General features: G+C 38.4%; 1 protein-coding gene across 3 annotated transcripts in view; it reads left to right on the forward strand.

The window, feature by feature from the left end:
• The window catches only part of NGF (nerve growth factor), an 84908-nt gene that overhangs the window by 41859 nt on the left and 26046 nt on the right, over positions 1–17003 (forward strand). The gene's annotated exons all lie outside the window — the stretch shown is intronic.

A 17003-nucleotide genomic window follows, 5' to 3' on the forward strand; every position in this document is an offset into this window, starting at 1 on the left:
TGAAAAAAAAAGGTGGGATACTTGAATTTTCCAGTCCGTAGGCAAGTCACAGTATGCTCTTCCAATTTTCTTGTGCTATCATTCCCAGATATGCTCCCAAAGTGAGGATTCCTGTGAAAGCTCCTTTGACAGCCCTCCCAATTGATGTACCATCTGACAATCGATATCTATGATCACAGTGTCAGAACAGTCTGGTCCTAAAACCCCACCACAGGCATCCCGCTTTTGCCTAACTTGGAGATCCTGAGACTTATATACAAGAACTGGAAAAATCAAGTATCCCACCCCTACACATTGATAGTTTCTTGGATGAAAATTGGTAGTCCATTTGTCAAAGAAGAACCATATGTTCAGGTCTCGAGGTTGCCAACCAGAACAACCTTTCTTTCTTTTATCTGAAAGTGAGGAAAAGCAATAACCCAATTTAGGGTTTCTTATATATCTGTTGGTTGTTGGGGGTTTTTTTTCATATTTTTGTGGCAGATTTTAGTTAGAACTAAAGTTGATCCTGTCTGTGTTGCTTGTAGCAGTTCTGTTAGAATGTCATCTGTTTTTGGTGATTTGTTGTTTTTGATTGCTTTAAGTGCAGTTTAAAGAGCCCTTAGTCTAAAAATATTTTTAGTCTCTAAATTAGTAGCATTGATTGCAGCTATTCCTGCCATCACTGTGCCTGATTATTACTGCATTTGGTCCCTCTCACTTATTATTACTGCATTTGCCCCTTCAGCCTGTGAACAGGATATTCTGTGACTGGTAGTTTTTGAGAGATTATGTCACAAAGCAAAGTAGAACTGCTAATTTGTCACAAACTTCAACTCTAGTCTAACTGCACAAGCACATTTGCTGTGTTCTGGAGAAAGGCTTGAGCCTGCAGAACCTCAGATTAGAATATTGATTTTTCTGCTCTAACAGATCTAATTGATCCCAGAAAACCTCACAAGATCTGGCCTATAGATACCGAAATTAAGAAAAAACACATTTCCATATACAGTCTCATTTCTCAGTCAACTATAGCAGTATGTTTGCACCCTAAGCTGCCCCTTCCTATGGACCCCTCAAACCCCAGTAAAGAAAAGAATGATCAAGAGGCTAGAGCAGCTCCCCCATGAGGGCACAGTGCATTGTTAGGGGTTGCCCTGTTCTGGGTTTGTGATAGGCATCTGTTTACCCATTTTGTGTGTGTATGTGTGTGTGTGGGGGGGGGGACAGGACCAGGTGGCCTGCTCCTCTGGTGTGGCTTTTCTTACATTCTTAATATGTACCCATCCTCTTCTCCTTCTAAGCTTGATCCCTGGGTGAGGGTGTTTTGAGAGAAAATTAATCTAAAGCCTTCCAATGCTAACATGGTTTTGCAAAATAAGCTTGGGAACCTGAGCCTTAGCTTTTTTTCAGTGTTCACCTCATGTGAACCATTTTTAGTGTACATGAATTCTAGCAAGTCCATGCATAGCAGAAGAATTTGTCCTAAGCAAAAGATGGTGACCTTTCAGCAAATATCCTATTGTGTATCTTGAACAAACATTTCTGAAATTAAGAAGGAAGCTTATTTTAATGTTTCATTAATCCTACATTAAACACTCTTTAAAGTGCAAATAAAAACCTTAAGTTAAATACCACTTAAAGTGCAAATAAAATGACCAGACAGGATGAAAGGTCTTTATGAACTTTTAATTGCCAATGTGATACAATGATGGGAAACTGTAACCATGACCATGTATTTTGCTTTCTAATTAGTACTGACTTGCAGTAGATTGGAATATGGATTTTCCATCAGACTTTGCCCTGTTGCTGCTCTGTAACTACAGAACTGTGCATAGTCTTGGTGTTTTCTATTTGCTGTACATGGTCCAGCTCCTGATCTGCTCAAATGCCTACATTTGATAGATGTAGCAGAGTTTGAGAGGCTATATGCAATGCTGTCCTCAGATATTTTGCTGCCTGAAGTAGATCCTAAATCCTACCCACCCATGCTCAAGGCAACACATAAAAACCCTTTCTCCACAATTTGGAAACCATTTTTAATGTCTTCCTTTCTCCCCATGCCCCAGAGGTATGACCTGAGACAAACAACCTCACCTGGCTGCACTGAAGGATTAGTCCTGGTTTTAAAGCTGAAACACAGTTATATTTCATGTTATATAATATGGTGGCTAAAAACCAGCTACATTATTTTTTGTCTTTTTCTTTTTTATCCTGTCTGGTCCTATTACCTTGTCTTTCCCACCAAGCTGGAATTCATTTTCATTCTGTTCCTCAAAGCAGAATGAAAAAATAAAACCAACACAGAATTTAATTTACCAGTAAAATACTTAATACCCAATTCACTCTTTTAGAAAAGGTAGATTTTCACTTGTCATATAGGTGTATAGATGCCATAGTGCTGTTATCAGATATACCAAAAGACTTGTTTCATGAGCTAGCTGCTTATTCCCATACTTCTGCACAATTTCCCTCTGGGCCACAAGATAAACATAATTAAGCATGTATATATCATTATTTCCCTGGCTCAGAAGGCATGATTTGCTTCCATCTTAGGCTCTTAGACAGAAGTTATCCAACTGAAATTTAATTTGCTATATCATAGAAGCTCTTTTAACATAAAAAGTGATATCTTGATTGCACCCACCCATCATATTTAGATTCAGTTCAACTAAAATAAATCATGACTAAAATGCCACTGAGAATGATGAAACTGAAGTTGTTCTAAAGGGACTTAAACTACAGTCTTATGCAAGTTACTTAGAAATAATCCTGTATTCAAAGGTGCCTATTTCTAGGTAATTTTGTATTGGATTACAACCTGCTAGCTTTAATAATAATAATAATAATAATAATAATAATAATAGGTTTTATTTATATACCGCCCAATCACTGGGAATCCGAGCGGTTTACAATAGAGGGGATAACAGACAGTTCCCTGCCCACGGCTTACAATCTAAAAGACACGACACAAAAGGAGAAGGGAATGGTGAGGGGAGAAGCACCAATGGTTTTGGAACTTCTGAAGGATGGATTCAAGGACACTGAGAACCGCTTGATACTGTATGTACTTACCCGACCACTGGCCTTGCTGCTGATGGCGGTGGTGAGCAGTGGCCTGCGTTTCTTCCTGAACTCTTTTGTGGTGGCCCTCGTCTTGCCGGTGCTGCTCACTGTAGTGGCTCTGAAACTTCTGCTGTGGCGCTCCCCTGATCTGAGGCACTTGTATGCTTATTACAGCACAGGCCAGCGTGGACTAAGGTGTGTATATTGTATTTTGAGAGCTAGCATGGTATAGGAGCCCTGGTGGCACAGTGGTTAAATGCCTGTACTGCAGCCACTCACTCAAAACCACAAGGTTGCAAGTTCAAGACCAGCAAAAGGGCTCAAGCTTGACTCAGGCTTGCATCCTTCTGACATCATTAAAAGGAGTACCCAAATTGTTGGGGGCAAATTAGCTTACAGTTGTAAACTGCTTAGACATTGTTTAGGCAATATGAAGTGGTAGATAAATGAAGCTTGTTTTGTTTGTTTATAGTGGTTTGAGCATTTGACAAAGACTTTGGAGAGCAAGGTTCAAACCCTCACTTGGGCATGGAAACCCACTGGATGGCCCTAGGCAAGTCCCATTCTCTCAGCCTTAGAGCAAGGCAATACTGTGATAGGCTCACCTTAGGGTCATCACAAGTCGGAAACAACTTGAAGGCATGCAGCAGCAGCAACAACAACATATAGTCTTTTAATGAATGTTAATATTTTTAACATTTAATTTTTAACTTTATTATTTAACTGTTTTAAAACATATATTTATACTTTTATTAATGTCATTGTATTGTTTCTAATTTGTATTGTTTTACATATGTTGTTAGTTGTCTTGAGTTCCACTATCAGGAGAAAGGTAGAATATAAATGAATAAAATAATGATAAAGATAATGATAAAGCAGGACCTCCAAAGATTACCTGCATATGACTTGATTGATATGAGATATCCTGGTCTCAAGTCATTCAGGGCTTCAAATGTCAAAGGCAGCACTTAACCCTTGAAATGAACCCTTGAAAATTGGACAGACCTAGTCCAATTTAAAAGTATCAGACATATCCTTTCTGAACAGGCAGGGTATCACACTTTTCCTTCCTTCTAGGATCTTCTTTACACTGCTTGGAGAAAGCTACAATGTTTGGGTCTGCTAGTGGGAATTAAGTTGCACTCAGTTCTAGATGTTCTGACTATTGTTATTTCAATAGTGACTATTAAAAGTGCTGGCTTTCTGTTGTTTGCATTGTGTAGTGTCAGGGAGTGTAATACTTATTCTAGATACAACTGTTTTAAAAAACCAACTACATCACCTGGAGGATGTTTTATTATTGTGTGTGTATTGTAATTTTAATCACTGTGCAATCAGCAGTTGCAAAATAGCATTGCATCATTATTTATGGGGTTATGATTTTTACTGTTGTGCATAGCATGCAGCCATGGCAAACAAAACTATCATACTTAATAGACCAGTGATAAAGACTGTGTTCTACCTTGGCTTCTAACCAGGAGCACCTCTTCCTTGTCTGGATTAAGTCTCAATTGGAGTTTGGAAATGAACTCCAACTGCTAGAATCTGCCAGTCAACATGGCCATTGGAAGTTTGGAAAATCTGGATAAAAAAAAAAAGAACATTGGGGTTATGTGGCCATGTTCTATAGGAGTTTATTCCTGACTTTTCGGAATAAACTCTTATAGAACATGGCCACAGAGCCTGAAAAACCCACAAAAAACTATGGATGCCGGCCATGAAAGCATTTGACTTCACATATATGAATAGTTAATTTACACTTTTGATTCTCTTGGATCTCTTGGTGGCTTTCACTATCTTTGACTACTGTATTCTTCTGAGCCACCATTTTGGGATGGGACTGGGAGGCTGAACCTTTGCAGGGTTTAATTTAAAGTGCTGGTAAAGAAGGTAAAGGTAAAGATTTCCCCTTTGACAAGGTTGTCAAGTTGTGTCTGACTGTAGGGGGAAGTGCTCATCTCAGTTACTAAGCCAAAAACCCAGTGTTGTCCAAGACTACTCTGTGAGTCATGTGGCCAGCATGACTACGTGGAACACTGTTACCTTCCCACTGAAGTGGTACCTATTTATCTACTTGCACTTTTACATGCTTTCGAATTTCTAGGTTGGCCGAAGCTGGAACTAGTGTTGGGAGCTTACTCTGTCATGTGGCACTTGGGTCTTGAACAGCTGACCTGCTGATCTTGCAACCATCAGAGTCAACAGCTTAACTGCTGAGCCATCATGTTCCTCATAGTGTTAGTATTGACATTTAAAGCTCTGAACAGTCTGAGGCAAAGACCTCTGAAAAACATTGTGAAGTTGAATCTCTCCATACATACAGCACATCATCTGAGCTCTATCCAGTGTTCCCATGATATTAGAAATGTGGGGTTAAACAAGGCCTTCTCAGTTGCAGCACCTATACTATGGAATGCTTCCCTGGGGAAACTGGCAAATAAATGCATTTTGTCTGAGCTATTGAGCCAGTATGAAGGGGGAAATCATAGCCTGTTTACTTTCTGACTCACATGAAAAGAATTCATATGAAAAAAATGAACCTCAGAGCTGTTGATGCTTCTAAATTGTTTAAATTCTTAGGAGTATTTTAAATATTCATATGCAAACTACCTTGGTGGTCCCCACTATAAAAAGAAAAGTAAAAAATACTCTTAACTGAATAATCAAAGCTATTCATTGAAGGCATACTGTGTAGCAAGTGTAATAAGCAAGCACTAGGTACTGTATAATCTGGAAAACAGGAAAGTACATATCTGCAAATCAATACAAAAGAAGGTTTGGCTGACAGAGTAAGTGGGTGGGGGGATTTATGAAGACGCAGTATAATTGCTATGGCCTATACATTTCAGGGTGAGAATATAAACACTTGCTTGAGGAATACCTGATTGAATACTCAGCGTGCAGTGAGTATTGTACTGCAAACTGCTTTCAAATGTTCTCTCCATTTCAAAGACAGAAAACCAAAGTGTCCTTTTTAATAGAATGATGCTTAAAAGAGGAATGCTTTACTTATATGTCCCGTGATCACAAAAATAATGTGAAGAGATTGATTTCTTTTAGTATTACAACCTTCCTTGTTCTGAGGAGTCTTCTTCATGGTACCTGACAGTCAGAAACATTGTTATTAGCAATACTGTTGTTTCAATACTTTATTCCAGATTTCATCGTATCACTTTTATGAATGGTGTTACAAGCATTTTATGCCTCTTCTGAAGGGGACGCAGACATTTTGTTTTATTTTGATTATTTTATTTTATTTTGCCTTCCACTTCTTTTCTAGGTGACAATCTTTCCTAACATTATTGTCTTTTCAAGTGAGTCGTGCCTTCTCATGATGTGGCCAAATTATGACAGCCTCAGTTTCATCATCTTGACTTCCAGGGAGAGTTCTGGTTTGATCAGTTTGAGGACCCATTTGTTTGTCTTTTTGGCTGTCCATGGTATCCTCAACTCTCTTCTTAAGCACTACATCTCAAATAAAATGATTTTTTCCCTTAACTGCTTTTTTACTGTCCAGCTCTCACATCCATACATGGCAATGGGGAATACAATGGCTTGAATAATTCTGATTTTGGTGCTTATTTGTCCATAAACCATTTTTGGTTGTTTTGGGTGCATATTTAGCTCCTAACTATGGATAATATGCATTCAGACCTAATACTACAACTACTCATAGTTTTTTCCTCTCATTAAAATGTTCTGGATCTGTTTGAAGAAGTAAAGAATACCTCTAGAGATTGTTAAGGGAAAGGAAAAACTAAGCAGGAAAATCCAACCCCTGAGGTACATAACTTCTATTTCTCTCTTACTCTCACAAGTCCCCTTTCCCAGGCCTCATGAACGTAGTCGGTGGGCAAGAAAATGACCTGTTCTGTGAGGTCTGTAACAGCTGCCTTGCCTCCAGCACTGGTAAACAGAAAATGAAAACACCCACTCACGCTTGCTCCCCAGTTTCACTCCTAGGAACAGAGAAGATTACTCCAAAACATGGATTCAGTTCAAACTTTCATTCTTTCCTTCCTGTCTCCCTCCTTGGGATCCCTGAACCAGGCAGCAGCGGGTGGGCTCTGCTCAACTTGACACCTTCATACAGATTGCAGTGTAGAACGAAAAGGTATTTCTGGCTTGAGGGAAGTCCCTCTTGGTTTCTGATTAGGTCTCAGCTAACACAGCTGGAAGCCTTTGTGAATGAACAAACTATGTTGGAAAAACAAAGGCGCTCTCATGGACTATGTTATCATATCACAGCTGAGTAGTATTTACTTCCATAATGCCAGCTTTTTACATGCCTCTCCATATGTAATACAAGGAAGATTCTGTATAGTGCAACACATGAGGGAAAGGGTGCACCTCTTCACTTAGAAGTTTCTTATAGTAGGAAGTTTCATATAGTAGGAAGAAATCTGGGAAGGAAGGAAGGAAGGAAGGAGACTGGAATCAAAAGTGACTGGATCTTTATAATGTCACTGAGTAGAACGTGATAATTGGTTTTCTTTTTTGGAATACAAATCCAGTACAAATAAGGCTTGTTTGCTTGCATTAACTGTACTGTGTTTGTGTGTGTGTGTGTGTGTGTGTGTGTGTGGTGTGTTTTGGTTTTGTGTTTTTAAATCATGTTTAAACAGGGTTCTCTTTAATCCTGTTTTTGACTTTCTTCTGCCTGGGGAAAGATTTCAGACATGGAGATCAGCAAAGATCTCAAAATAAACAAATCTACTATATCCAATACACATTTGTTTTTTCCCCCTAGGTTGAGTAGAACTATTGTAAATTTCAGTGCCAAATTGATCAAGTGCATGAAATGTTTGGGACCTCTGAATGAATTAACATCTGCAAATAGTTTCCCTAGTTTGATATGTACAAGCTGCCCTTCTTCCCAAAATGCTCGGTAGTGAGCAACAAATATGACATACAAGCAATAAAATGGTCAAATTACTTAAGGAGAGCAAAAGAATGACTAAAAAATGCTCTTTAATTTAGAGGTACTAGGCCCCCAGGGAGCAAATTAAGGTATTTTGAAAAGAAAATGCTGAAAATCAAATTATTTCAATTTGTAATTTTTTGATATTTTTTGTGGGAGGGGTGGGGTTGTTGTAAGAACAATTGGAAATACAGACTGTAAACTTCAACAGTAGTGCAGTTCTAAAAATTTGTGCACAAAACAAGTCATTGCATTAATTATAGTTTTAATTTTATTAACACAACAATTAAAATATTTGCCAAGTACAGTCTCCAAGATTTAAGCATATGTTCATGAAAATTTCATATTTCCCAAGAGTGATGTAAGATTGCAGGTAGCCAATGTAATTTCATACCACCCAGAGTATCCCCTGATGGCAAATAAAAGGCTTCTTGAGATTACTTTCTGCTAACATACATTTAGAGGAAGACGGCTGACTATATTGGCTAAAACATGTGGCTTCAGGTTGCATGAATAGAATAAAATCAGGATCTGCTCAACAAATCCTTCATCAATTGTTGATTATGATAAAATAATTCCTCAAATTACAAACTCTAAAATCAGTATGTCTTCTTAATAGTGTGATCAGGATAACCCCCAATATAATGATGAGTGTTAGTTGCACAGAGCTAATACCACTGAGATTTGGTTCTCTTTGGTTGTATGGTGCACACATTGCACTATATGTAAAGTAACATGTAACTCAATCTTTTGTTAGACTTTCCCTGTTACCTTTTTTGTCCAACATAACAAGTGTATTTTCAGAGCTGTAACATGAGGCAACAAAGACAGAATTCATGTGACAAAAACCACAAGCCTCTAAGGTCTCATATGGATACAGGCCTCTCTCATTTAGAAAAGGAGGCTCCTTGAAGTAACCAAAGAAGAGGAATAGAATGCATCTATACTGTCTATCTTCTGGGATTTTCTGTGTGGTTGCTTTGGTTCATTGTCTATACAGTGTATGTGGTACAGATTAGTCGAGTGAGTTTGTCTAAGCTTATAAACCATTTTGAATGTTTGAAGTGGAATTCAGTGCCAATAGAGAATTTCTCTCTCTCTCTGTGTGTGTGTGTGTGTGTGTGTGTGTGTGTGTTTGTGTGTGTTTGTGTGTGTGTTTTTGGGGGGAAGTTCCTCACTCTGATATACAAAAATGAAGTATGTGGAAATTTACATCCCTATTTCATACAAGGATCTACAGGCAAAGCCTATGTGTAAAACATGTGAAAATAATTTAGGTTGTCTTCATTTCCACTGTGTTTTCATGGTACTTGGTACTTGAAAATCATTGATAGGGAAACTGATTCTCCAGATGTTAGACAACAAATTCTATTACCTTTAGCCATGCTGGTTGGAGCTGTTGGGGATTGGAAACCAACAGTATTTTGAGGGTCGCAGTTTTCTCATCATTGTCTAAGGTATGTATGTGTCTTTCTTGAAGACTAATAATGGAAAACTCTACCTTTTCTTGCCATACCACTTTGGCAAAGCCATAATCTTGTTTCATTTAAAGTGTAAAAGGATTGTATGTTACTGGACTTTTAAGCCTCAGTACTAGGGATTAGCTGGACATATGTTCAGAGGTCAGTAACATCTGATGCCATTATGTGTGGTGATGATGCTATGCACTTCTTGAATTCCCCATTACAATACTTCCATTGCTTTCATGTTTAAGTTCATTCTACTTTTTAAATCTTTTTTATTTGGATGGCCAAATAAAATCAGCAGCATCACAAACATGATTTTTTGATGTGCTTTACAGAGCACTCTCATTATTTTGTAACTGTTTTCAGGACAGCTGGACAACATGTTTTATCTTAGAGTGCATTGAGTGACACTTACAGTGGAGTGCGTGTTTCTTTAGTAATTTAGGTTGTCTTCAGATAACTAAATTCCCTGTTTTCCTAGTTTATGGAACTTGAAAATCAGTGATGGGAATATGTAGGAAACAAATTAGAGAAATTAGTAGAAGGCAATGCTGGTCAAATTAGTAGAAGGCAATGCTGGTCATGTTTGAAAAAGGAAGCTTTAGTTTAATGAGCCAAATCATTTATCCATCTAGCCCAATATTATGAACTCAATTGGTATTAGCTGTCCATGAATTCAGGCAGCAGTCTATCCCAGTCTTATCTGGCGTTCTATTGCCTGATCATATTCCTTCTAAGAACAAACAGGCCCAACTTTGGTTAAAGTCTGAAATCAGGAGAGATTTAGAGTGTGTGGGTAAGTAAGTAGAGGCAGGTGGCTTCATTGTCAGTATTATTTGAAGCATTTAAGGAGCTGTCCAAGGTGCTAAACTTATAGGCTTGTGGAACCATAAAGTTGGAAGAGGCATCATAGGCCATCATTCCCAATCCTCTTCTCAATGGATGAAATGCAGCTAGAGCATACCAAGTAGGTAGCTGTCCAGCCTCTTTTTGAAGGCATCCAGAGAAAATATGGAGATCAGCTTCTCCATCTTAGATAGCTCTTTTAACATTTGGACTAAAACCCAGAGCAGATTCACCACTGCACTGACATCAGAACCACCGGTCTCCACCAGTGGTGTGGCAGTATATAAAAGACCAGTGAAATATGAAGAGTTCATATCCATAAGAACTGTGTTACTAATTCCTGAATTAATGTAGCCTTAGAGTTATATCACTGATTCTTGGATGTTCTGCTTATTTGAAAATGATTATTGTTATGTTTTGGTCTAAAAAGTATTTGATTGCCCTGAGGCTCTGAAGGTTTACTTGACTGGGTTCTAAATTTATTTCTGATATGGTTTCAAAGTTGTAAATTCTGTGAAGCATGATTACCCAATGAACCCCTGCAGTTATAAGGAACAGGGGAAAACACTTCTACTAAAAGTTGTGTAGCTCTTTTTCTTTCTTTCTTGTGTGTGTGTGTGTGTATGTGTATCTGAGTGTGAACGGGGGATAAAATAATTTTAACATTATTTATAGGATCACATAAAAGAGCCCAGGAACCATATGCAACCTATAGACTGTTAGATCATAGAATCATAGAGTTGGAAGAGACCACAAGGGTCATCCAGTTCAATCCCCTGTCATGCAGGAACTCAAAGCACCCCCAACAAATGGCCATCCAGCCTCTGTTTAAAGACCTCCAAGAAAGGAGACTCTAGGCTAAGGCATGGCAATTTTATAACCATATGTGTATATAATTTTATAAACGTATAGAAGAAAAGTGGTTAGAAATAAATGCTGAATGGAATATGTCATCTGACAAAGTCCTACATTTCTTAATTGAGAGCCTTTTCTTATACTACAGATGTCATCTAGTCCTTTGTTGTGTTCAGTTACACAGACAGAGAAATATTTAATTTTACTAACAATAAATGCCATTTTATATATGAAGCAAAATCTTGTACACTTAAATGTCCCATACTGTACTGTGAAATCTCTTGTATGACTGTCTTTTATTATTGCCTTGCTGTTGCTAGCTGCTTTGGGCATATAATTATGGAAAGAGAAGACATACAGCACATTAAATTAATAGGCAGGTAGGCCCTTCCTTTTATTTATCAGATCTGGCATTGCCCATCAAAAGTGGCTAATTATGCTAAGCATTTTAAAATAGGCTATAACTAAATGATTATTATTTTAGGCCCACATGGATATGACAAACACAACTTTTAATGCTTACATGTCGGAGAATTTGAATTCCTCCTCCCTTAAGAGCTAGGTGTTGAAGGACAACCCTCAAGCCCTTTCATATTTAGATCTGATCTTTGAGTTTGGACCAAAACTGACTGTTGATTTGTGTAATACTTCAAGTAGATATTCTAAACAAGGAAATCTTACTTTCTTTGGACTGTAACTCCATGAATCCTGTAGCCAGAATAGCACTATAGGCCAGAAGCATCACGTTTCGATGTACAATATTTCACTTTCCACTCACTCAGTTTGATCTTAAGTGACTGCTTTATATTCACAGTGCAGGCCTTATATATTCTGATAACTATCACTTTCAAAACTAACCCATACAGTTCATGACTAGCTGACTTTTTGACTTTAGTTAGTTATATGTCCAATGTATGCCCCAGCTTAATTTGCCAGTACTTTATTTACCACTTTCACTTATTTGCCACTTCTGCTTATACCCCATAGTTTACTTCCTCACTGAACTAACAATGTTATTTTAAAATGCACATTTAAAATAAGATATTATCAGAAAAAATGTACCTAGCCTGGTGCCTTCAAAGAACAGTTCATAAACCTGCTAGTTCAAGGTAGTTCTTAGAGAGAATTATAAAATTCACACATGTACATGGGGTATGGCACCAAGGTTGCAGTCCTATAGTAATGTAGTCTCAGTGATTTGTTTTTTAAAAATATTGTAGGAACAAATGTTTATTTACACAGTAAAACAAATCACAACACTTCTGCAACTAATCACAGAGAACAAGCCATAGTCCCATATATATGCCCAGTTAATCTATTCTGTTTCTGTTAATGGTCAAAAGGTATTTGGGGGCACTTACAATTTTGAAATACTCCTGGCTACTTAAAATACTATAGTTATAGCAACCATAACATGTTTATGATTGAAGACTTTTTAATTCATGTTGGACAGTGGTCATTTTTTTATTGTGATGTTACGGGTTTATGTAAAATTGCTCAAAAGCTTGTATTAAACTCTTTTTATTAACTATACCTAGTTCTGAAATCGTTCAATACAAGGCAGGTTAAAACTATTTTAAAACTTTTAAAAACTGACAAATAACCATACTCTGGGAACTGGACAATGTATTCTGTTAATTGTTTGCATACCTTTTAATAGCTTTGGTTCATGTTCTAGTGACTGTGGATTACACATGTCTGGAATCCTGAGTGGAAGACTTGCTTCTCTGGTGTCAGCTTTATGGTTTCATTTAATGCTGTGTGTTTTGCTAAGATTTAGAGGTATCTTGCTGTTAGTTATTGCAGCTGCATAATCTTTCTTGCAGAATCATAGACTGTCCCTCAAGGGTGTAGCTATGAGAGAGGAACTAAATGAGGATATTTCACCCCCCATGAAATTTTCCTAGAGTCCCCAGTAGTAGGGGTGAATGGTTTTCATTGTTTTTCTCACTGCAATACTAGAAATTTGGGAACAGAAGAGAAATGTCATCTGGGGACAGAATTCTTATTCAGGGACCAGTGCTTTTGTTATGTCCCTTCCCTTCTGAGTATTATCTTCTTCATGTAACAAACCCAATCACTATATTTTTACAAATATTTAAGGAGACATTTTCCACAAGTCTGGATGATAGTCATTGAATCATTTCCCCTTGCTGTTGTGATAGGCCCCTTGGCATGTTTGGCCTTTGCTGTTCTAACTTTAGAACTGCTTGTTTCCTGGAGGCCATTTTTGTCTTGAGTATCTAATCTGGATTATATTATCTCTTCTGTTATAGTAACTCAGCAATAGCTGTGTCACCCGGTTAGCACTTAGGGTTGTCAAATAACAACTTGTCCCTGTGGCAAATGAATAGAATGGCAGGGTCTTGACAGTGATCTGCTGCTACACACAATTTCTGGTCCTTTAGGCCAATACTCCTTAAAGCAGTGTGTGTGGACCAGTGCAGTTGTGTGAACCCTAGATTGCTGGTCTGCAGCAAGCTTCCAGGAAAGAAAGAAACAGTTGTTGTGAATGGGCACAAATATAATACCAGTCCCTGGTACAATGGAATAAAAATTGCTGGTCCTCCACATAAGATAGCCTGGGAAGCACTGCTTTAGGCTGTTGTCTATGTTTGCTGTAAGGGTGTGCGTAGCAGGGGATGGGAAGAAATTAAATCAAATCCAGAAAAATTGTTAGTGGGAATTGAAAGTCTGTGTTTGTTTCTTCATTGCAGTTTCACAGGGTTGTGATTGCCAGGATCAACATTCTCCTTTTACTGCTCACTTTTAAAAAGCCATTAAGTTTTGTAATAGTCTCTCGTTAGCCTACATGGGTGCTTCCCTTTGCCATCACTTTCTCAGCAGAGGAACTTGGCTCCACATGCCACCAAAATCCCAGAAATGCCTGCAGCGTGATATTAAATCTGTTTCTCACAAATAGATTGCTCCGTGTGCCAAGCAGGCCACCAACTATGGCTGCTATCACATGGGCTGGATGTTAAACATAAAGAGGCGGCTGTTTTTATATCTTGATTATCCACACCCAGCCTTTTCTAAAACACAAAGAACCAGCCACCAGCACCCCTTCATGGGACTGTTCTTATAAATAACAGATTGTTGTGTAGCAACTCTTTACTCTAGCAACACTACACTGTTAAAAGAGCAGCATGCTTAATAAGTAAGCAGATTATATCTCTGCAACTTTAGCTGAACAGCTATACATAACACACACCAAAAATACATGGCTTTTTATATTTGTCTGAACATTCACTTTTTCTCTGTCATCTGTAGAAAAAGAGTAGGGGAAATTATTTGATCTGAGAAGAGGGATAAAATAGCAATCAGGACCAGGTCCACACTGGTTAAAAGCAGAATCAAGTTGCCAATTAAGGCTAAGTACACACCAGCCATTAAGACCAGCAAGGGGAAGGAGTCGGGGCATAGCGTCCTCACGACACATGCCCGACTCTACCTCCAGGGCACCCTGTTGCCACATGCCACTCCAGATGGCACATGGCATCAAATCACTCCTCCAGTACTGCATCCATATGACGCAGCACTGGAAGAGCACCATGGCACCCTTTCAAGGGTCAGATGGGGGACCTCAAAAAGCCAGATGGAGGCCATGGCATGCAGTTGCCACTGCCTCAGTTCAGCTAGGAAAGGGGTGGCATACTGAGTCACTTAGGGGCTGTATGTACAGCCCCTAAGTAACTCATACCTTTTAAACTACATATTCCCCTGTAAATTGTGCATCCATTTAATATACGTTAATTGTTGCAGTATATGTCTGTAACTGACCTGCAGTTGTGCATCAAGGACACATATTAGTGCTGCTCAAAATGGTCTTGGGATTTTTTGCTAGAAAACAGTAATTCCAGGAGATTGGCAATCCAATTCTAGCCCTTTAATCCTACCATTTTTCATGGCAGTCTCCATCAAACTCCTTGCTATTACAGTTACTTTACAGAAGCACCTTACGGAGCTGGGTATGTTTAGTATGGGAAGAGAAGGTTAAGTAGTGACATGATAGTCATGTTTAAATATTTGAAAGCAAATTAAATTTGCATCGAATGAAGCAAACCTGTTTTTTACTGCTCCAGGGATTAGGACATGGAGCAGTGGATTCACAGTACAGGAAAAGAGATTTCACCTAAAACTTAAGAATAACTTCATGATGGTAAGAGCTGTTCCACAATGGAATATGCTGCCTCAGAGTGTGGTGGTGTCTCCTTCTTTGGAGGTTTTTAAACATAGGCTGGATGGCCGCCTATCAGGAATTGTTTGATTATGTATTCCTGCATACCAGGGGGCTGGATTGGATTCTATGATTGTATTATTCCTCTTGCATTACCCTTCTCAGGCACTTCCAAATAGTTTGGAACAATGTTACAGGTTGATGGCATCACAGTGCTGTATAGCCAAACAGCTGCAAAGTCAATGTGCTAATTTGTCTAAGGGAAAATTCAGGTGCTCTGACTGAGAGTTCTGATACTAGTATCAGTCACTTTGGCTGGGTAAAATTAACCCTTAAAGGCCACAACAGTTGTATACCCTTTGAGTTGGGACTGTGCAAATGTCAACTGTTACCAATTCAAAGACTGTCTACTCATCTGCATGGAGCATTATTTTAAAAACACATAGAAATCTAATAAAAATAATTAATTCAGTACTGGGAAGGTGTTGATATACTGAAACATCTCTTGGCCTTACCTATTGTCTATGCTAAAGAGCTATATATTCCCTTGCCTGTATTACCAAACAGTCTAACAGCTGCCAAATAATTTGCTTTTCTTCTTTTGAGAACAGTTTGTAGTGGCTTGAGACAGGTAGAAAATGTTTAGGATATTCACACATTCTATCCCTCCTTTGAATTTTCTATGGAAATGAGATGGCTACCATCATGTAACAATAGGGGCAGCCATCTTTTTTCCTATACAAATTCCAGCTTCCATAGCTTGCAGTAATGCATCCAGCTGTGTGCTGTGTTTATCTTTCTCTTTGTGGGGCATATCTAAGTCTTCCTTACTTGAAGGAATGGTGCCTAATACCATTATTAAAGAGGCAGTAGTGTGGCCGGTTCTAAAGGACCCACTTTGGTCTCTGTGATCTTTGGTAACTGCTGAGCAACACTCTTTATTGGGGAAAGAGTTGTAGCAGTGCAACTGGGGGCTTTTTTTGGGGGGGGGAGATACCAATTATCTAGACCAATTTCAATTTGGGTACAGGTCTGGTTTCGGAACTGAATTAGCTTTGACCAGGGTCCTTTGTTGAGAGAAAGTGGTGAGGGAGTTCAACCTTGTCGATCTTTCAGTGCCTTTTGATACCACCAATCATGATATGCCTCTAGACTGTCACAGTGAGTTGAGCTGTGGGTCATTATAAGTCATAGTTCTGCTCCATCTACAGAAAGCTGCATTGTTACCTTGCCCACACCCCTGTCAACTTTGCTGTGCCATAGGGGTCGGTCTTAACCCAAATATATTTTATTATTTATATGAAGACATTGCGAATAATTAGAGGAGTAAAATTTCTGGAAACATTAAAGTCAGGGGGGGGGATTTTTTCAGGTTTTTTTAAAGGGGAAAACCCCCTGACATTTTCTGTGGAAAAATATAAATAATATATTAGCAGCCTTTACAGACTGAAAGTAATATAATACATTATGCATATTTGCTTATCTTTCTTTAAAAAAAAATCTGTTTTATGAAGCTACACTGTCATCATGTGTAAAGAACCTCTCTGGCTTTGCCAGTTTATTAGAAGCAGGGGGGAAACCCCAATAAAAACAGAAGAAACCATCAGTAAAATAGAAAAACAATACATTGTGTCCATTTGTTCCCCACAGTGTCAAGCAGACATTCATTCAAATAAAAAGAAAAAAAGAA

The sequence above is a fragment of the Sceloporus undulatus genome, chromosome 4, assembly GCF_019175285.1.
Source record: "Sceloporus undulatus isolate JIND9_A2432 ecotype Alabama chromosome 4, SceUnd_v1.1, whole genome shotgun sequence".
Lineage (NCBI taxonomy): Eukaryota > Metazoa > Chordata > Lepidosauria > Squamata > Phrynosomatidae > Sceloporus > Sceloporus undulatus.